This window comes from Triticum aestivum, chromosome 5A, assembly GCF_018294505.1.
Source record: "Triticum aestivum cultivar Chinese Spring chromosome 5A, IWGSC CS RefSeq v2.1, whole genome shotgun sequence".
Classification (NCBI taxonomy): domain Eukaryota; kingdom Viridiplantae; phylum Streptophyta; class Magnoliopsida; order Poales; family Poaceae; genus Triticum; species Triticum aestivum.
Genome location: NC_057806.1, coordinates 57,295,407 through 57,317,013, shown reverse-complemented (window position 1 = coordinate 57,317,013; position 21,607 = coordinate 57,295,407).

The window sequence follows — 21,607 nt, the reverse complement described above, 5'->3', positions numbered from 1 at the left end:
TACTAAGCAGTTTAGGATATGCAGGTAAGGTATGATAACAAGTAACAAAAACAGGCTATGCATCAGAGTAGGATCATACATGTAGCAGTAGCAGTTCTAATGCAAGCATGAGAGGGAAAGAAATGGGCGATATCGGGATGCTCAAGGAGGGTTTGCTTGCCTGGAAGCTCTGCTGAAAAAGAAGAAGTGTCGTCGACGACATAGTCGATCACAGGGGCGGCATCGGTCTCGGGGTCTACTGGAGAGAAGAGGGGGGAGAAATGGTAAATACAGAGCAAACAGATGCATCACTAAGCATTACCTGACGATAGGCAGAGGTAGGGTTGTTCTAACGTAGTACTACATGTTGCAGATGAAGGCGATAAACATCCAAGGATGAATTCCCGGCGTTAGACGAATTCCGGACAGGTGAAAGAGAGGGGACGGTTCCATGTTCAGCATTCTAGGGGCATGTGACAGGTGAATGGACCACGCATTTGGATTCATCGGATTTTTCTGAGCAACTTTCATATAGAAAACATTTTCATCTGAGCTACGGTTTAATTTCTATGAATTTCTAAAGATTAAAGTATTTTCTGGAATTATTATTATTAACAGAAAAGAATTACAACGTCAGCATGACATCACTGTGATGTCAGCAATCAACAGGACGGCTGACCAGGTCAAACTGACCAGTGGGTCCCACATGTCATACACACAGGGCTAACAGTGGGTTATTTTTAATTAGACAAAGTTAATTAGCAGTAGGGCCCCACATGTCAGTGACTGACTAGGTTAACTAATTATTTTTATTTAAAAAAATGTTTTAGTTAGAGGATTAAGCAGTGGGGCCCATACGTCAGTGGCATAGGTATGCCCAGTCAGCAGTTGACTGGGTCAAATCAGTCAACAAGACCCATCGGGCCCACACGTCAGCGACCCAAGGCGCTGGCCCATCGAGCCACGCAGATGGCCGGCGCCGGAGTTGCTCCGGTGGCCTCCCACGGCGGCGAGCACGCCGGAGACGCTCGGAAGTTCGCTACGGGGCACAGTTTCGCGCGGTTTTACTTGCGTTCGAACGCAGACGGTGCAGCGCGTCGAGTGGTGGCGGTACCTCGGCCGGACTTGGCCGGAATCGTCGCCGGCGATGAGCAGAGGCGGCAATGTGTACGGGTGGACTTGGCCGGAATCGTCGCCGGCGATGAGAAGAGGCGGCAACGTGTACGGGTGCTCGACGGAAACAGCGCTACGGTGGCTCAAATCGGACGCGGCTAGGCTCGTTCGGCTGCGGTCGATCTCGCGCATCCAACGGCGGTGGTCGCGGGGGCTGGAGTTGATCAGAGCAGGGCGCAGCGTCGACGACAACGGCGGCCAGAACTCGGCACTGACAGGAAAGACACTGGGGGCACGAGGGGAAGAGCTGGTGGGTGCTACGGCCTCCTAAGAAGACGTTGAGCATGATGATGTGCTCAGGCGCCAGAGGCGTGAGCTGTGGCCGCGACGGCGAGGTGAGCGGCGGAGCAAGCTTTCGGCCGACAGTGAATCGGTTGCTAGAGCTCAAAATTGAGCGCGTGGAGTGAGGGGAAGGAGAGAGATGCTCACAGGGGGCCTGCAGATGTGCTAAGCGGGCGCGGGGAAGGCTCGATGATGACGAACGGCGGCGGCGATCCGAGGTGGCCGAGGAGGAAGATGAAGTCGCTGCCGTCACTGCAGGGGCTCCGAGCTCCAACTTGATGTGGCAGGCGACATAGGGGATGGCAGTGGAGCGGACGGACAGGGCCGGTGGCCTCGGGGCCGCCGGTGGCCGCGAAATCGACGGAGGTACAGCGGCGACTGCGCTCGGAGGTGGACGGGGGAACGAGGGGGAGGCGAGGAGGAATCTGCCAAGGAGAGGGAGAGGCGGAGCGAGCGGGCGAGTGGGGGTGGCAGAGCAAGTGGAAGGGGAGCCCGAGGCGTCGAGGGGATCCTTATCCCCCTCGTCGATGGCGAGGTGGTTCGGCGGTGACGCGCGGGCGCGCGTCCCCGGTCGGTTGAACAGGGGGAGGGGAGAGCGATCGGGGAGGGGTAGGTGGGCCGGCCTGCTGGGATGGCCAAAGCCCAAGGGGAGGCCAGGGGCTCTCCAACCCCTTCTCCTTTTCTTTTCCTTTTTCTTTTCTCTTTTTTTATCAGTAGCTTTTGCATTTTCTTATAGCCACAATTGACTTTGCAAAAATATGCTACTGGCCAAAACAATTTCCTAGAATTATTGTGCACTGCCACAAAAAGATTGTGAGGCTTTTGAAACAGTTTGAATTTTTTTATAAATTAAAAAGGCATTTAATTTATTGCTTAGGTCACTGTTTCAAGTAGTTTAGGCCACTCAAACCCTTTGCAAAAATGTTGGTTCACCACCAATATTAGTTCTGGATTATTTGGCACATGATGAACATTTTAGTTTTCATGTTTGGGCAATTTTGAATTTTACTCAAAATTTGAAATTGAATTCAACTGTTATTTGGAAAGGAGTATTGATTTAAAGTGACTAAGCACTGTTATAGCAAAAATGATTAGCTTGATCTCTGGGATTACTGTAGCATCATTACACCGGGGTGTTACAACTCTCCTCCTCTAAAAGAAATTCTCGTCCCGAGAATTAAGAGGTAGAAGGGAACAGGTCGGGGTATTCAGCCCGGAGGTTATCTTTGCGTTCCCAAGTGGCTTCGTCTTTAGTATGATTTGACCATTGCACCTTGAGGAACTTGGTAACCTTCTGGCATGTTCGACGTTCAGCTTCTTCAAGAATGCAGATCGGATGCTCCTTGTATGTGAGATCATCTTGAAATTCAATCAATTCCGGATCCACTTCACGTTTCTGATCCTTGAAGCATCGACGAAGTTGCGACACGTGGAAGACGTCATGGACGTGAGAGAATTGAGGTGGCAACTCCAATTGATAAGCCACCAGTCCTCGATGGGCGAGGATGCGGAAGTGACCAATGTAGCGCGGAGCTAGCTTGCCCTTGACTCCGAACCAATGAGTGCCTCTCAAAGGAGTGACACGCAAATAATCTTGTTCACCAGGTTGATAAGTTGAACCCAGTGTTTCCGGTCATAGTTGCTCTTCTGGCGGGACTGGGCTGCCTTGAGATTATCTCGGACAATGCGAACCTGCTCTTCAGCTTGTTGAATAATGTCTGGACCAATGAGCAGACGTTCCCTAGTTTCTGACCAATTCAGAGGGGTTCGGCACTTACGTCCATAAAGCACTTCGAAGGGTGCCATCTTCAAGCTGGCTTGATAGATGTTGTTATAAGAGAACTCCACATAAGGGAGAGATTATTCCCACTTCTTACCGAAATAAATAACACAAGCCCGAAGCATGTCTTCAAGAATTTGATTGACTCGCTCTACTTGGCCATGGGATTGGGGATGATAAGCAGTGCTCTAGGTAATATGAGTTCCCATTGCCTCTTGGAAACTATCCCAGAACTTTGAAGTGAATATACTGCCACGGTCTAAACTGATCTCCTTCGGAATGCCGTGGAGTGACACAATTTGGGAGATATACAAGTTTGCTAATTGACTAGCAGTGATAGTCTCCTTGACTGGCAGAAAGTGAGCAAACTTCGAGAATTGGTCGATGACGACAAAGATAGCATCGTTACCTTTCTGTGACTTGGGAAGGCCAGTGACGAAGTCCATCTGAATCTTATCCCACTTCCATTCAGGAATAGGGAGAGGTTGCAGAAGTCCAGCCGGTTTCTGATGTTCTGCTTTGACGCGACGACAAACATCACATTCTTTGATATATCGAGCAATATCTTGCTTCATCTTAGACCACCAATACTTCTGACGAATGTCTAAGTACATCTTGGTACTTCCCGGATGAATAGAGAGAGGGGTGTCATGCGCTTCTTTCATCACCTTCTCTGTCATAAGCTCGAACCGAGGTACTACAATGCGATCTCTGAAGTACAAGGTTCCGTCTTCACCAAGTGAGAAATCTCTTGATTTCTCCAAGGCAAGATCCTTTTTCATCAGATCAACATGAGCATCTTTGGCTTGAGCAGACTTGATTGCTTTCAGAAGAGTTGGTTCCAAGACAAGGTTATTCAGAGAACCCTGTGGAACTAGTAGAAGGTTCAGCTTGCATAGCTCTTCATAAAGGCGGGGTTGAGCTTTGTAGACCATGTGATTATTGCAATAAGACTTACGGCTCAGGGCATTGGCCATTACATTGGCCTTACCAGGGGTATAGGATATACCGCAGTTGTAGTCAGCAGTAGCTTCCATCCATCACTGCTGATGGAGGTTCAGATCTGGCTGAGTAAACGGGTACTTCAGACTCTGATGATCGGTGAAGATCTCGCAACGATTACCGAGAAGGTACTGTCGCCATAGCTTCAATGCATAGATAACCGCAGCAAGCTCAAGGTCATGAACTGGGTAGTTCTCTTCATGAGGACGCACTTGCCGAGAGGCATAAGCAATCACTCTGCGCTCTTGCATTAGGACACAGCCTAATCCTTGACGTGAAGTGTCACAATAGATGACAAAGTCCTTGCGAGAATCAGGGGGAGCAAGCACTGGGGCAGATGTCAACTTGTCTTTGAGTGCCTGGAAACTTTCCTGACATTTGTCTATCCAATCGAACTTAACGCCTTTGTGAAGCAGATTGGTCAGTGGCTTGGCGATCTTGGAGAAGTTCTCAACAAAGCGGCGACAATAGCTGGCTAGACCGAGAAAGCTTCTGACTTGCTTGACAGTCTTCGGAGGGGTCCAGTCAAGAATAGCCTGCACTCGCTCTGGGTTGACAGCAATACCATCCTTGGAAATGACATGCCCAAGGTAGGTTACTTCAGGAAGCCAGAATTCGCACTTGGAATACTTGGCATAAAGTTGATGTTCTCGAAGCTTCTCTAGAACAAGTCGAAGATGTTCAGCATGTTCTTCTTTGTTCTTCGAATATACCAGGATATCATCCAGATAGATTACGACGAACTTGTCGAGGTAATCCATGAATATGTAGTTCATCAGACGGGAGAATGTGGCTGGAGCATTGGTCAAGCCAAAAGACATGACGGTGTACTCGTAAGAACCATAACGAGTGACGAATGCGGTCTTTGGAATATCCTCTTCACGAACATGGATCTGGTGGTAACCCAACCTCAAGTCGAGTTTAGAGAATATCGATGAACCAACCAGTTGATCATACATATCATTGATCCGAGGAAGGGGATATTTGTTCTGAATTATAGCTTGGTTGATAGGACGGTAGTCTTGGACCAAACGATTCATTCCATCCTTCTTCTTTACAAAGAGAGAAGGTGCTCCCCAAGCTGAGGAACTTGGACGAATGAATCCACTGTGAAGAGATTTATTGATTTCCTCCTTAAGTTCAAGGAGCTCATGAGGCGGCATCTTGTAGGGTCGTTTGGCAATAGGAACGGTGCCTGGTTTCAAGTCGATGACGAACTCGACAGCCCAAGCAGGAGGTATTCCTGGAAGTTCTTCTAGAAAGATGTCTAGGAAGTCGCGAACAACTGGAATCTTTTCAATTCCCTCAAGAGGTGTTGCGTTCAACGCATTCAAGACATAAAGTCGTGCTTCAGCGTCTTGAACAAGTTGAGCATGGTAGCTTACTATCTCATCGGACGGATGTAGGAGGTGAACGACCTTGGTGGCGCAAACGATAGAAGCAGTATGCGCTTTCAATGAATCCATTCCCAGAATGAGGTCAATACTGGAAGACTTTAGGATAATGGGAGAGGCATGAAACTCTAATCCTTCAATCTCAATGACGACGTCGTGGCTAACCATAGTGGTTCAACATTGGCCCGTGGGGGTGTTTACCACTAATGGAATGTGCATCTCTTCGTATTTAATGCCATGCCTGAATGCAAAATCTTCTGATATGAAAGAATGTGATGCCCCTGTATCGAATAAAACAGCAGCTGGTACTGAATTAACAAGGAGAGTACCCATCACAGTAGCAGGCTGGTCTTGAGCTTCATTCAGATCAATGTTGTTAGCCTGCCCACGACCATATGGTCTGGCATTGTGGTTGCGGGGTTGATTGATACCACGAGCATTAGAAGGCAGAGCCAGATGATTCTGATTCTGAGGGCAGTTCCTGGAATGGTGACCTGGAAGGCCACACTTGAAGCACAAACCATCATTGGGATTGTGAGCAGAAGCTTGGGGTGGTATAGCCCGAAGGGGCTGCCTCTATGGTGGAGGGGGAAGACGAGGTGCAGCATAAGACTGTCTTGGTGCCGGTGCAGTTGGGCGGTACATGCTGTGGGGGATCCATATCCGACGCTTCTGCGCTGACGGGCCCGAAGATGAGCCAGTGTCACGGCTGCGCCTGAGGGATCCCCGGTGTTCCTGAAGACCAGTCTCAACCTGAATAGCCTTGTTCACCAAGGTGGCGAAGTCGGCAAAGTCATGAACGAGTAATGCTAGCTTGATATCAGGGTGAAGTCCATCACGGAACTTTTCTTGCCTACGAGCATCAGTTGCAATGTCTTCTTCAGCATAATGTGACAAATCTAGAAATTCCCGTTGATAAGCATCTACAGACTTGTTGCCTTGGGTGAGGTTTTGGAAATCTCGCTTCTTCTTGTCCATGATTCCCTGAGGAATGAAGAGGGCACGGAAGGCAGCTTGGAAATCCAGCCAAGTGATGACCGTTCCAGTAGGCAGGGTACGCCTGTGGCTGTCCCACCATTGAGCAGCGGGACCCTTCAGAAAGAAAGATGCAAAGGTGACATAGCTAGCAGGGGCCACACTACCAGACTCCATTTCATACGTGATGTCGCGGAGCCAGTCATCAGCATCAAGGGGTTGAGTTGAGCTGCGGTAGATAGTTGGGTTGAGGCGCAAGAAGTCCTGCAGAGTTACTGGGTTTGGCTGTTGATTCATGTTCGAACGAGGAAACTGAACCATCATTCCTTCCATGAACTGGCGGTTCAGCTCAAATTGTTGCATCATTTCAACAAAGAATTTGGGCGGTGGTGGATCGTTGGCACCACGGCCACGACCAGCGGGTCTAACCATCCTGCTAACATGTAACAGGGGGTAGTTCAGCATTGAGCATTTGCAAAAACAAGGATCATTCATGATGAAACATGCATAATGAAAGAGGTACGTTGGATACCACTTTGTAGTCAACACGACAGTATGTGTACTATTCAGAATACTATTCTAAGGAATAACTATGGCTTATCCAACTTTGGGGTGAATGTGCTCACGGGATCCAAATGTTAGAGTTAGCAAAACAATTTTAACCCGAATATAAGAGAGATCAGAGTCCCAGAGTATAGACGAGGAATAAAAGATCCTAATACCACCCAAATGGCAACATGGGCCCGTAAGGCACACATCCATGTTAGTAAAAGTTTTTCAGTAACTAGACTCGACTTCGGCCAAGGAGTTCGAAAGGGGGCTACCTACAGGTAGTCGGCTCTAATACCAACTTGTGACGCCCTCGATTCAATCGTACACTAATCATACACGCAAATGTGTACGATCAAGATTAAGGACTCACGGGAAGATATCACAACACAACTCTAGACACAAATTAAAATAATACAAGCCTTATATTACAAGCCAGGGGCCTCGAGGGCTCGAATACATAAGCTCGAATACACAAGAGTCAGCGGAAGCAATAAAATCTTAGTACAGACATAAGTTAAACAAGTTTGCCTTAAGAAGGCTAGCACAAAAGCAACAACGATCAAAAAGGCAAGGCCTCCTGCATGGGAGCCTCCTAACTACTCCAAGTCATCAGCGGCCGTCACGTAGTAGTAGGCACCCTCGGGGTAGCAGTAGTCATCAGTGGTGTCGTCTGGCTCCTAGGATCTGTCATCTGGTCGCAACAAACGGGCATGGGGGAAAAGAGGTAGCAAGGCGGCCGTGAGTACTTATCCAAAGTACTCGCAAAACTTACATCAGATCTAAACTAAGTATGCATCTGTATCAAATGAAATGGGTTGTATCTGTGGACTAAACTGCAGAATGCCAGAAGAGAAGGGGAAAGCCTAGCCTATCAAAGACTAGCATCTTCAAGCATCTTGCAGCGTATAGAAGAGTACAGATCAACATAATGTAAAGTAGGTAGTGTTATCAACCTCAGCCAGAGATCCTTTCTCGACTCCCTGCGAGAAAGCAATCCCAGAGCCATATTATCCATTTCTCATATCCATGTCTCATCTCAAGTATCCAGTTCAAGTTGTATCGATCAGGATACAACTTCGATTGTCTGTTACCGTAGGACAGGCTATCGATAGATGTTTTCTTCCCTGCAGGGGTGCACCAACTTACCCACCATGCTCGATTACCTCCAGCCGGACACACTTTCCTAGGTCATGCCCGGCCTCGGCCAAACAATACGCCGCACCCGACCTAGGCTTAATAGAGAGGTCAGCACGCCGGACTAAACCTATGCCCCCAAGGGTCATGGGCCATCGCCCCGGGAACTCCTACACGTTGCGAGGGCGGCCGGTGAGCAGACCTAGCTACCTCCTTAAACAAGGCAGGTGCTTACGCAGTCCAACCCGGCGCGCGCTGCGCAGTCGCTAACATCTATTAAGTTTCGACTGATGCATACGACGCAGAACGCACATACAATGCCCACGTGATGGTTAGTGCTATCAGGCCAAAGGCCCCTCGGATCAAATATCCAAACCATTAGTGCGTTGGTAGTGCGCTCACGAGCAGAGACTCGCGAAAGATGTGACCCCGTCGCCCCGTCTTGAGTACTTACGGCAAGGGCTAAGAATGTCTGGCCACGCCTCGTAAGAATCTCGCGGGCACCTTCCAGGTCAATCCGACTCCACATCACTCGCTATTAAGCTCGCGCGGGTACCCCTTAGGGCCGACCCGTCTTTAGTAACATGGTTCAGTGTAAAGTCATAGTAACCATAGTAACTATGTGTCTAACACCAAGGGGAAAACCCGAGGAATCACCCCCGGTGAATTCCACTCGATGTTATCATTAAGGTGAACGTAAGAGGATCCACCCTTGAGGCTCACACTTGAGGGGTTGCACGATGGAGCCGTAACGGAAGTGGTTAAGGAGGAAATCACCCTCGATGACCTTGACCGTATAGCTACACTACAAAGATCTCATCAGGAGTGATGTAAGAGGTTCCACCCTCGACACTCGATGGTAACTCTATAGAGATGTACAACTAGTGGGGGTGATGTGCGGTGTCGGGGCCTGGACGTCGATCACGTTGATTGAGTCACCGAACATAAAGCGAGGCAACTGGGACAAGGTGGGGTCACTGATGGATCTCTAACCAACCTATACTAAGCAGTTTAGGATAAGCAGGTAAGGTATGATAGCAGGTAACAAAAACAGGCTATGCATCAGAGTAGGATCATACATAAAGCAGTAGCAGTTCTAATGCAAGCATGAGAGGGAAAGAAATGGGTGAATCGGAATGCTCAAGGAGGGTTTGCTTGCCTGGACGCTCTGCTGAAAAAGAAGAAGTGTCATCGACGACGTAGTCGATCACAGGGGCGGCTTCGGTCTCGGGGTCTACCGGAGAGAAGAGGGGGAAGAAACAGTAAATACAGAGCAAACAGATGCATCACTAAGCATTACCTGACGATAGGCAAAGCTAGGGTTGTTCTAACGTAGTACTACACGTTGCAGACGGAGGGGATAAACATCCGAGGATGAATTCCCGGCATTAGACGAATTCCATGCAGGTGAAAGAGAGGGGACGGTTCCATGTTCAGCGTGCTAGGGGCATGTTATGGAATTTCTGAGCAACTTTCATATAGAAAAACATTTTCATCCGAGCTACGGTTTAATTTCTACGAATTTCTAAAGATTAAAGTATGTTATGGAATTATTATTATTAACAAAAAAGAATTACAACGTCAGCATGACATCACTGTGATGTCAGTAGTCAACAGGACGGCTGACCAGGTCAAACTGACCAGTGGGTCCCACATGTCATACACAAAGGGCTAACAGTGGGTTATTTTTAATTAGACAGAGTTAATTAGCAATAGGGCCCCACATGTCAGTGACTAATTAGGTTAACTAATTATTTTTATTTAAAAAATGTTTTAGTTAGAGGATTAAGCGGTGGGGCCCATACGTCAGTGTCACAGGTGTGCCCAGTCAGCAGTTGACTGGGTCAAACCAGTCAACAGGACCCACCGGGCCCACATGTCAGCAACCCAGGGCGCGGGGCCCATCGGGCCACGCAGATGGCCGGCGCCGGAGTTGCTCCGGTGGCCTCCCGCGTCGGCGAGCTCGCCGGAGATGCTCGGAATTTCGCTACGGGGCACCGTTTCGCGCGGTTTTACTTGCATTCTAACGCGGACGGACTTGGCCGGAATCGTCGCCGGCGATGAGCAGAGGCGGCGGTGCGTACGGGTGCTCGATGGAAACGGCACTACGGTGGCTCAAATCGGACGCGACTAGGCTCGTTCGGCTGCGGTCGATCTCGCGCATCCAACGGCGGTGGTCGTGGGGGATGGAGTTGATCGGAGTAGGGCGCAGCATCGATGACAGCGGCGGCCGGAACTCGGCACCGACGGGAAAGACGCAGGGGGTACGAGGGGAAGAGCTGGTGGGTGCTACGGCCTCCTACGAAGACGTTGAGTACGATGATGTGCTCAGGCGCCAGAGGCATGAGCTCTGGCCGCGACGGCGAGGTGAGCGGCGGAGCAAGCTTTCGGCCGACAGTAGGTCGGTTGCTAGAGCTCAAAATCAAGCGCGTGGAGTGAGGGGAAGGAGAGAGATGCTCACAGGGGGCCTGCAGATGTGCTAAGCGGGCGCGGGGAAGGCTCGATGATGACGAACGGCGGCAGCGATCCGAAGTGGCCGAGGAGGAAGATGAAGTCGCCGCCGTCACTGCATGGGCTCTGAGCTCCAACTTGATGTGGCAGGCGGCGTAGAGGACGGCGGCGGAGCGGACGGACAGGGCCGGTGGCCTCGGGGCCGCCGGTGGCCGCGGAATCGACGGAGGTACGGCGGCGACTGCGCTCGAAGGTGGATGGGGAACAAGGGGGGAGGCGAGGAGGAATCTGCCGGGGAGAGGGAGAGGCGAAGCGAGCGGGCGAGTGGGGGTGGCAGAGCAAGTGGAAGGGGAGCCCGAGGCGTCGAGGGGATCCTTATCCCCCTCGTCGACGACGCGCGGGAGCGCGCACCCGGTCGGTTGAACGGGGGGAGGGGAGAGCGACCAGGGAGGGGTAGGTGGGGCGGCCTGCTGGGATGGGCCGAAGCACAAGGGGAGGCCAGGGGCTCTCCCACCCCTTCTCCTTTTCTTTTCCTTTCTCTTTTCTCTTTTTTTTATCAGTAGCTTTTGCATTTTCTTATAGCCACAATTGACTTTGCAAAAATATGCTACTGGCCAAAACAATTTCCTAGAATTATTGTGCACTGCCACAAAAAGATTGTGAGGCTTTTGAAACAGTTTGCAATTTTTTTATAAATTAAAAAGGCATTTAATTTATTGCTTAGGTCACTGTTTCAAGTAGTTTAGGCCACTCAAACCCTTTGCAAAAATGTTGGTTCACCACCAATATTAGTTCTGGATTATTTGGCACATGATGAACATTTCAGTTTTCATGTTTGGAAAATTTTGAATTTTACTCATAATTTGAAATTGAATTCAACTGTTATTTGGAAAGGAGTATTGATTTAAAGTGACTAAGCACTATTATAGCAAAAATGATTAGCTTGATCTCTGGGATTACTGTAGCATCATTACACCGGGGTGTTACAGTAGACAAGAGTAAACGCTTGGCAATGTAAGAAGAACTTTTCTTACAAAGATCATCATTGATTGCTTTTAAGAACCCATGCTCTTGCTCTAAATTGAGCTTCTCAAAGCGTAAGCTTCTCATGAGTCTTTAAAAGCTCTTAATGATCCTCTAAAGTAGTTTCATGAGCTAACTTAATAGTGTTTAGTTCTTTAGTTAGACGCTCAATCTCCTTCTTGTCATTGTCATTCGTTTCATCTTGATTAGCATGATTAATAGCAAATTCATCATATTTTTCATCACTAGTGTTGTCAACAAGTAAATCATCATCACCTAGCAAATCATCTTCATCACTATTGAAATCAACATACTCGGGGTGTGATACCTTGGGGGCTTTAGCCATGAAGCATCTTCCAATTCCTTCATTTGGTGAGTCAAATATGTCGTAGGAGTTGGATGACACAAGTGCAAGACCGGCAACACCTTCATCTTGAGTATATTCAGAGTCGGAGTGATAACTTCTCTCGGAGTAGTTGTCGGAGTCGGAACCGGATGCCCATTCACCAGCGTGAGCTTGATGTCTTCGTCTTGTGTAGCTCTTTGATGACTTGTCCTTCCTTTCTGAATCCTTGCTTCTATGAGAGGGTCTTCGTTCATAACGATCATCTCTACTCCTTCTCTCTCTTGGTGGTGATTCATCTCTTTTACTTCTCCTTTTAGGTGAATCTTCTCTTCTCTTGTAGGGAGTCGTACACTCATTTGAGTAGTGTCCGTGTCTTCCACAATTGTAGCAATTGCGATCACGACTAGAAGATCTTTTGTCATTGTAGGACCTTGACTTGGAACTTCTCTCTTTGCTTCTACTCTTGTAGAACTTGTTGAAGTTCTTCACCATTAAGCTAAATTCTTCATTGAACACTTGTTTTCTCACTTGATGTTGTAGGAGAATCACATGAAGCTTTGTAAGCACCACTAGACTTGTTATGGAGCTCTTCCTTATCCTTGAGTGGCATCTCATGAGCAACAATTCTACCAATGACTTCCATTGGCTTGAGATCTTTGTAATTGGGCATCATTTGGATCAAGGTGCACACGGTATCATATTTTCCATCCAAGGCTCTTAGGATCTTCTTGATGACGAATTTGTCGGTCATTTATTTGCTTCCTAAGCCAGCAATCTCATTTGTGATGAGAGCAAGCCTAGAGTACATTCCAGCGACTCCTTCACCATCCTTCATTTTGAACTTGTCAAGTTGACTTTGAAGCACATCCAATTTAGATTCCTCGACGGACTCGGTACCTTCGTGCATATCAACCAAAGTATCCCAAATTTCCATTGCATTTTCAAGGCGGCTGATTTTGTTGAATTCTTCGGGGCATAATTCGTTGAAGAGAATATCGCAAGCTTGAGCATTGTATTGCAACATCTTCAATTCTTTCACGGACGCTTCATGATCCGGTTCTCTTCCATCCACGAAGTATTCACCTTGCAAGCCAATACACACAATAGCCCAAACAGCAGGGTTATAACCAAGAATATGCATTTTCATCTTATGCTTCCAACTAGCAAAATTAGTACCATCAAAGTAAGGACCTCTACGGTGGTAGTTTCCCTCGCTAGACGCCATACTCTCCTAGGTTGTGAAACCAAGGCTATGATCACCAAAGGTATGGAAATCAAGGCAAATGGAGACCAAATCTTTGATACCACTTGTAGGATCGAAAGTAGGTTTAGAGGGGGGTGATTAGACTACTTGACCAAATAAAAATCTAACATTTTCCCAATTTTAGTTGTTGGTAGATTTTTGCAAGTCAAGCAATCAACCTACACATGCAATTCTAAGAGTGTGGCAGCGGAAAATTAAACATTGCATATGAAGGTAAAGGGAAGGGTTTGGAGAAGTCAAACGCAATGTATACACAGAGATTTTTGGCATGGTTCCGACAGGTGGTGCTATCGTACGTCCACGTTGATGGAGACTTCAACCCATGAAGGGTCCACGAAGAAGCAACCTTGTCTATCCCACCATGGCCATCGCCCACGAAGGACTTGCCTCACTTGGGTAGATCTTCACTAAGTAGGCGATCTCCTTGCCCTTACAAACTCCTTGGTTCAACTCCACAATCTTGTCGGAGGCTCCCAAGTGACACCTAACCAATCTAGGAGACACCACTCTCCAAAAGGTAATAGATGGTGTGTTGATGATGAACTCCTTGCTCTTGTGCTTCAAATGATAGTCTCCCCAACACTCAACTCTCTCACACAAATTTGGCTATGGTGGAAAGATGATTTGAGTGGAAAGCAACTTGGGGAAGGCTAGAGATCAAGATTCTTGTGGTTGGATTGGAATGTCTTGGTCTCAGCACATGAGTAGGTGGTTCTCTCTTGGAAAACGAGTAGTGGAAGTGTAGGCACGTTTTGATGGCTCTCTCTCAAATGGAGATGGGGTGGAGGGCATATATAGCCTCCACACAAAATCCAATCGTTACACACATTTGACCCAACTCAGTCAGACCGAATAGAAGGACTCGGTGAGACCGATTCAGTTCAAAATGTGAACGTTAGGAATATCGGTTGGACCGGCATGATCAACTCGGTGAGACCGATGTGCTAGGGCTAGGGCAAAACCTCATCTCGGTGAGACTGATTGCATGAACTCGGTGAGACCAATTTCAGCAAAGATCAAACAGAGGGTTGGTCAATCAAACTCGGTGGGACCGATTGCACATTTCAATGAGACCAAGATAATTACAACAGGTAACAGAGGGTTTGCAAGGCCATCTCAGTGAGATCGAGATCCGTATCGGTGAGACCGAATTGTCTCGCATTTCTGGCAACGGCTATGTCAAAAGAACTCGGTGGCACCGGATAGATCAAATCGGTGGGGCCGAGTTTGACTTTGAGTTTTGGACATATGTGGAAATGAGAAAGTGGTTGAGGGTTTTGGAGAAATATCACTAAGCACTTTGAGCAAGTAGATCATTAAGCAACACCTCATCCCCTTTTAATAGTATTGGCTTTCCTACGGACTCAATGTGATCTTGGATCACTAAAATATAAAATGAAGAGTCTTGAGCTTTTGCCAATCTTTGTCCTTAGCATTTTGAGGGGTCCACATCTCTAGTCCATGCTATGCCAATCATTGAACTTTCTAAAATATTTAACTTGAATGGATATTAGTTCAATGAGCTATATGTTATTATGAATTACCAAAACCACCCGGGGTGTAGTTGCACTTTCAAGAGGCCTCTCAGAAGCGAAAAAAATACGTTTTTTCTTTTTTTCCTTCCGTGAGAGGCACGGTTTTGCTTCCGCGAGAGGCACGGTTTTGCTTCTGAGAGAGCCACGGCCATGCCTCTCGAAAACAGAAAAAACATGTTTTCTCTTCTTTTTTCTTCCACGAGAGGCATGATTTTGCTTCCTCGAGAGGCATGGTTTTGCTTTTGCGAGAGGCACGGTCGTGCCTCTCAAAAACAGCTTTCGGAAAGGGGGGAAAGTGCTCCCGATCCAGTTTTTTCGTCTAGTTTTTTCATGAAGAAAAAGTTCGTCAAAACCTATCAACATGGATCTAGTTTTGAATATCTCGATGCGAGGAATCCAATGGTGAAAGCGGTTCGGGATTTGGATGGACGGTTTAAGAGATAAATCATTTTGAATAAACGGATCTACAAAAATGGAAAAACTCACAGGTTGTGACAAGTGATGCACATGCAGCGCACCACTTATCATGACCTGGGGAGGTGCAAGTGGTTTTTGGAAGGAGTACTCCTCAATTGGTGATTTCGCTAATTTGGCCTTCCCCCAAGAAGCTAAGGGGCGCCTCCACTAGTGGGCCCAAGGGGCCCAATATCTTTCCACCACTTGGCCTTCTAAGGCCCATTGATATTTAATTAAATATAAAAACCTCTTAACTATTATTAGAGCCTTTTATTATTATTTTAACATCTCCGGAAACATTTTCCACCCACATATTATTTATCGGTATTGCCTGGTAAACCCTGAAACCCTCCCGGTGACCCCAAAACGCTTCCGGTTCCTCTCGGGACTATTTTGAATATTAATCAAACTATATCATAAATATTTATCATTACTCCTGTCCTACTAACACTCAACATATCATGATTACCTTAAACTTGTGACCCTGTAGGTTTGGTAAAACATAGACATGAACAAAACCCCTTTCGTTCAATGACCGATAGCAGAACGTGCACATCCATATCGATCCCTATGAGTACACGAATAAAATTCGAGTGAACCTTTGGTTATCATGTGCTATTCCCTTTGCTTCACATACTTTATAAAACCTGAGGTGAGATATATTGGTATCCTCTTGAGTCATACACATGCTCACTATACTAGTCTCTTCGTTACGAGTTTCGTTCTTCTTTCTCGTTGACATGTTCCGGCATCCCTGTGACTTAGTCACATGTGTCTGGCCAGACGATGACGGATGCCATCACACCAAGAGAGCCCTAAGAATATCTCTCCATCGTCGGAGGAGCAAATCTCACTCTTGAGCTATCTAGTCCCTTGTCAAACTTTCCGATGATCCTGTAAGTTGTCGTTATGATCACCGTATTACAAATGACGTTTGAGCAGCCCCAAAGTCCACCGTACTATAAGAAGTGACTACAATACTCTCATGGCTAAGGAACATAAGCACATGTTAACAGTCTGTGTTATAAGAATTGACTTCTGATGGTATGACATCAAAGTATAACAAACAAGTTTGGGTCGATTTAATATGATCGTTCTTTCAATGTCATATTCTCAATGTTGTTTTAGGACTATAATTACATTTAACAATATCCTAAGATCTGGAAAACATGATCAGGAACAACACTTGAGCTAGTCTTAGAGGCGAGACTAGGGATAAGGTCTTACCGTTTATTATTCCACACATGCATATGAGTTTTCCACTGGATCGCATATTCCAGGATAATGGCAGTTATAACATAGAATATAAACTATTAATTATGAATATAGAAGCATAATAATACAAGACTATTGTCTCTAGGGCATATTTTCAACCGTCTCCCACTTGCACTAGAGTCAATAATCTAGTTAGCATATTTTGCCGCAAGACCACGAAAGCGCTCTGTCTCAGGATCGAGGAGACCGAGCGGGCTACGAAGAGGGTGGATGGCCACGCGAAAGCAATCTAGCTGACGTAGGAGCGGCACTGTGTCGCCCGCTGTCTCGCGGGCTTCATCTCACCCTCCTCCAATGACAGCGGCGCGAAGAGCATGGACAACGACGACACCCCTCCAACCGCGGGCACCTTCAGGGAGGACAACTAACGCCGCTCTGGTGGCCGCAAGGGCCCGGCGTAGAAATGGTGAAGTTCTACGCCCCTCTGTTTAATTCTAGTATCCTATCTAGTGTTCGGTGATGAACTGCCTCTTTTGGTCCTGTTGTACATGTCTGGTGATGAACTTTTGCTATGTGCGCGAATTTTATCTATGTTTGTTTCTTTCTATGATTGTTTTATTGATGATCTAGGTAGTTTATCTCATGTTGCATGAGTGCATGGATTCCAGGACTGGATATGAGGGGGCAGCTGCAAACGCTAAGAATGTTCGCGGACACGCCTATGGACATAAGGGTCAAATTTGTGAAGTCCGGGTGTAGATGCTCAAAGTACCTTTGGGAAGGAAAAAGGAACATATCTAGTGTAGTCGTGTAGAAAGAGAACTCCACATGAACCTCTTGCACTAACAATTGCAGAGTATGACAAGAAGATAAGAAAAACAACATGAGCATAACTCAGGAGCAAAGCTGAATGCAGAACTCTGTTAAGAGAATAGCAGAGAAAGGATAGGTCAGTTTATGCAGCTCCAAACCCATTAAGATAGGAAAATCCTATCTACTGCTCGTTGCGGCAATCTATCGACCAAACGCACACTCGAGCAAGGCGAGCAGTCTGTGATGGGCCGGCCTATTTTAGCGTAGCATAGCACCTCTTTCAACCGGTTTTGGGAAACTTCTAGAAGGCCCTGAACCGGTTTTTCTTTATAGTTTTTTTTCTGGTTTTCCCTTTCTTGTTTTGTATTTTTCATTTTTCCTTTTCCTGTTTTTGTTTCCCTTTTTCCTTTTCTATTACTGTGTATTTTATTTTTTTTCTTTGTTCTTTTTTCTTTTTTTTATGTCAAATTTTCAAAAAATCTTCTATATTTCAAAAAAATATTCGAATTTTCAATTTTTTATATAAGATGTACTTATTTTTAAAATATTGTTCAGTGATTTCAAAATTTCATTGAGTTTTAAAAAATCATATTTTTTTTTCTTTAATCAAAACCTTTTTTCCAAGATTTCGAAAAAAATCCACTTTAAAAATTGTTTGCAAATTTGAAAAAAAAATGTTCGCGTCGTCAATTGTTTTGGGGAGTTTGAAAAAATGTATGACTTTTCCAAAAACTGTTCATAAATTTGAAAATTTGTTCCGAATTTCAAAAGACATTTGTATTTTTCGACTTTTCTTCATAAATTCATAAAATGTTTGTATTTTTCAAACATTGTTCAGGAATTTCAAAAATATGTCATGTTTCCAAAAAAAATCAAAAACAAATCTTCAAATGTTCACAATCTCTTTTTTCCAAGGTTTCAAAAAATGTGTCCCTTTCAAAAATTGTTCGCAAATTTGAAAAAAAATATTCGTGTCCTCAATTTTTATTGGGAATTTGAAAAAATGTTCCACCTTTTCAGAAATTTCGAAATATTTGTGTTTTCAAAATTATTTAGTAGAAGGAAAAAATGGTTTGCCAACTTTAAAGAATGTCTGTATTGGAATTTTTTATTTTTACAATGTTCCTGTTTTGGAAAAATGTTTGCGTTGGAATTTTGAAGTTTCATTTTTCTAATTTAGTAACAGATTTGAAAAGTGATCCCGTTTCATAAAACATTCACTTTTTTTCAAAAAAATTTTGCTTTGGAAATTTAAAAATATTCCGAACTATACTGTAATGTGTTCTTTAAGTTTTAGCGCTGCTTTGTAGCATTAACGCTGGCTAGCTAGACTGGTAGGTTTCTATTTTGTACAGTGCTACAGGCTTGCTCTATAGACCGGCACTAGCTTCATGGGCCGGCCTAATAGGGGATCTGCCTGTGCGTGTGCGCGACAACCTGCGAAATCACTAGTACTTGTTACAAAGATCATTCTCAAGGTTGCGACAAGTGGCTTGTATGTGCGCCACTTGTTGCAACCTGAGAGTTTTCTCTTTTTCGTAAATCCGTTTATTCAAAACATTTTATCTTTTAAACTGTGCGTCCAAATCTCAAACTGCTTTTCTTGTTGGATTTCTCACGTCGAGATCTTCAAAACTAGATACCATGTTGATATGTTTTGACAAACTTTTTTCCCTTTTCAAAAGGCACGGCCATGACTCTCGTGAAAGCACAACCGTGCCTCTCGCAGAAGGAAAAAACAGAAAACGCGTTTTTTCGTTTCCAAAAGGCACGGCCGTAACTCTCGCGAAAACACAACCACGCCATTCGCAGAAGGGAAAAAACAGAAAATGCGTTTTTTTCGTTTCCAAAAGGCACGGCTGTGACTCTCGCGAAAACACAACCGTGCCTTTCCCGGAAGTAAAACGGTGACTCCCGTCAAAGAAAAAAAAATGTGTTTTTTTCGCACAAATTTTTTCCTTTTAATTTTTTTTACCCAAAAGCTAAGGAAGGCCGGTTGAAGACCGAAATGTCAAAAAATCCCGTTTAGAAAGCCGGAAACGTGTGTGAAAAAAACAATTCGGAGAAAGCGTCCAGAGCGTGACACGTGGAGAGTTGCTGAGAGAGCACCAAGTGGCGCTAATCGTTGTGAAGCTTTTGAAGGAACGCTCGTTAACTAGTTGCTCTCCGACAACGTGCCGCAGAGAGCAGCACATATGAGCGGTAATTCCTAAACAGCGCTCTCAACGCCCGTTTACAGCCATTTCACAATCGGGCGCATACCCCTCAAGCGACTTGGGCTCGGCCCATCTACCCCTTTTTCCAGCTTTATTTCGCCAAAAAGCTACACGCGTGAGAGGGATTCGGACCCGTGACGTCTTCACTTATTCTACGACGCAGTAACCAACCCGCCATAGACATCTGATGTGATTATTTGCATCTTCTTCATTCTTTTGTTCTTTCCTCCTTTTTTTCTTTTTTCTTCTTTTCTCTCTTTCTTGAAAGGTTTAATTTGTTTTTATCTTTTCACTTTTGCTAAATGCCTGAACTATTTTTCAAAAATCAATGAACATTATTTGAAAATTGATAAACTGTTTCCAAATTCGATGAACTATTTTTGAATTCGAATACGATGAACTTTTTTCAAATTTGGTGAATTTTCTCAAACTCGACGAACTTTTCTCAAATTTGATGAACTTATTTCAAATTTGATGAAAAAATTCAAATTCAATGAACTTTTTTCAAATTTGACGAGATTTTTTGAAATTCAATTAACTTTTTTCGAATTTGATGATTTTTCCTCAAACTCGATGAACTTTTCTCAAATTTGATGAACTTATTTCATATTTGATGAACTTTTTCCAAATTCGATGAACATTTTGCAAACTCGATGAACTTTTTCCAAATTCAATGAACTTTTTTTCAAATTCAATGATTTTTTTTAAATTCAATTATTCTTTTAATTCGATGAGCTTTTTCCGAACTGGATGAGCTTTTTTTCAACTCAATGAACTTATTTGAAATTCAATGAACTTTTTTTCATTTTTTATGAAACTTTTCAAATTTTATGATTTTTTTAAATTCAAACTTCAAGATATTTTTTCAAAAAAATTCGTGAACCATTTTCAAACTTGATGGATGTTTTTTCAAATTGATGAACTTTTCCCAAATTAGTATACTTTTTCATTTTCATGAACTCTTTGAATTCGTGAACTTTTTTGAATACATGGACTTTTTTCGTATATTTGCTTTTTATCTCAATACACAAACTTTTTTTGAAATCTGTGAACTTACAGTTTTTTGTTTACATTAAGGAAAACACATTTTCCAAAAAAAATCAAATAATTCAAGAATCAAAGCGCTACAGTAAATGGTATAACGTGTACTTAATTGAGCGGCTATGGTGCTCTTAAAAAGTACCCCCTGAAAGTAGTCGCTAGCTCTAAGTGGCTGTGGTGGTTAGCCATTCTGGAATGGCCTTAGTATTAGTACTACTATTCTCACAGGGACAGAAAACATAAAAAGACACGGTACGACCATATCATTGCAGAGCATATATTAAACCCATTAACGGTGGCGCAAAGGACGCCTCGTCGCGCTGCCCACCTCATCATTTTTACTGTGTTGGCCAGAGAAAAAGAAAAGAGGTAAAAAGGGGCGTGGCAGCCCCGGCCCCAACCCTATCTCCCTCCTCGATTTCTCTCCCTCTCACTCGCCAGGCGCCGTCACCACTCAACGGCGGCCTCCCCCACAGCCCCCACCACCACCTCTCCTCCCCTTCCCTTCTTCCCATCACCGGTGACGAAGTAATTGACCACGGGTACCCCGAAGACGGCAAGACAATATTTTAAAACATCGGGGCTAGTAAAGCCTCTCAGTCCGACTGCCCAGCTGCTCTTGTCGGTTCCCCGTCCGACTGCTCTGCCCGGTCGGCTGCCGACTGAGCCGACCAGCCGGCTGCCGACTGCGTCAACCAGCCGGCTGCCGACTGCAGCCCAACCCTACACCAACGAGACGGCCATACCTCGGACGAGATAGCTGTACCACCACGCCATCATGTACAGTGTCACTTGTCCCTGGGCACTATTCATGAAGTGACCCAGGAGACAAGCATGACACCCACACCATACCCCCATGCCCACTTGTCCATGCCATTACATAGCGTAGGAAGTAAGCTAGTCATGCCTATATAAAGGCACACGTCCATCCATCCAGGGAGGGACTCACGCACACACATGCTCACGCACACACCCA